The sequence below is a fragment of the Zalophus californianus genome, chromosome 14 (assembly GCF_009762305.2).
Source record: "Zalophus californianus isolate mZalCal1 chromosome 14, mZalCal1.pri.v2, whole genome shotgun sequence".
Classification (NCBI taxonomy): domain Eukaryota; kingdom Metazoa; phylum Chordata; class Mammalia; order Carnivora; family Otariidae; genus Zalophus; species Zalophus californianus.
In genome coordinates, this window is record NC_045608.1 from 5,303,115 (window position 1) to 5,304,138 (window position 1,024).

The 1,024-nt window shown below is 42.6% G+C and overlaps 1 non-coding gene across 1 annotated transcript; it reads left to right on the top strand.

Annotated features, from left to right (window-relative positions):
- The first annotated feature begins 339 nt into the window (after positions 1-339).
- Positions 340-411, top strand: TRNAA-UGC. The gene has a single exon. It is a non-coding gene; the product is annotated as a tRNA-Ala (tRNA).
- Positions 412-1,024: the final 613 nt, after the last annotated feature.

Here is a 1,024-nt window from a genome sequence, read left to right on the forward strand (position 1 = left end):
TTAAAGGACTGGCAACCAGACATTTCTGGATAGAGGTGTAATTAGGGCAACACCCTTATTTATTGGAAAGAAACTCATTTTCCTTCCCTTCTTTTCCGTGATGAGCAACATTCAAAAAATAGGTCAATTTCCCTTTGTTCCTTAGTCCTGAAAGCAGCTAGAATTTCAGCTGCAGGGCTATACAGAATGGGCCTATTTGGGAATATTTATTTTGGTTTGCTTATGCTAACCCCCAACACACATTTAATTATACAAAATTTTAACTTAGGAAAACAGGGGGAAAAAAATCTCAAGTATAGAGTATAGCAGAGAAATTCAGAGAACAAGGCAAAAGGGGAGGGGGATGTAGCTCAGTGGTAGAGCGCATGCTTTGCATGTATGAGGCCCCGGGTTCGATCCCCGGCATCTCCACCATGTGTTTTTCTGATTCTTTTCTACTCCTGTTCTTCATCATTAAAGCGCCATTTATGTGATTATTACTCCTCCTCTAGTCACTACTTGGAGGTGGGATTTTCACAATAGGCATGATCCTGTGTTTCTGAAACCCATAACACCCCTGATGTACTTTTGTTGGAAGAGGCTAAGGGGAGCTGTTAGCAGACAAATGCAATGCGGCAAAGATCACCTGATCACTGAAACCACAGTGAGAAAGATCAACTGGCAAGGTCACAGTCCTTTTCCTGGCACTGTGACTGCAGTAAAAGGCCCCCAGCCCTGGTGACTGATTCCTCGCCATCAGAGGGCAAGTGCGGAAGGTGTGACGGTGTTGGCCCTTGCCCTTTATTTGTGCTGTTAATAACCAACCAGTTTGGGAGTGACCCAAAAGGAAACCAGCATTCCTGGCAGGCAGGATTTTGTTTCCTGCTTCATCAGCAACAGGTCACTAATGAATGAATGAATGGCTTTGATGCACATACTGTTCATGTTTATATTTACACATGATCTGTATTTTATCATTAAAGAACAAAGATGTATTTTATTAAAAGAAGGGATCCTATTGCATTCTGTGGGTCCCGTTCTTTGT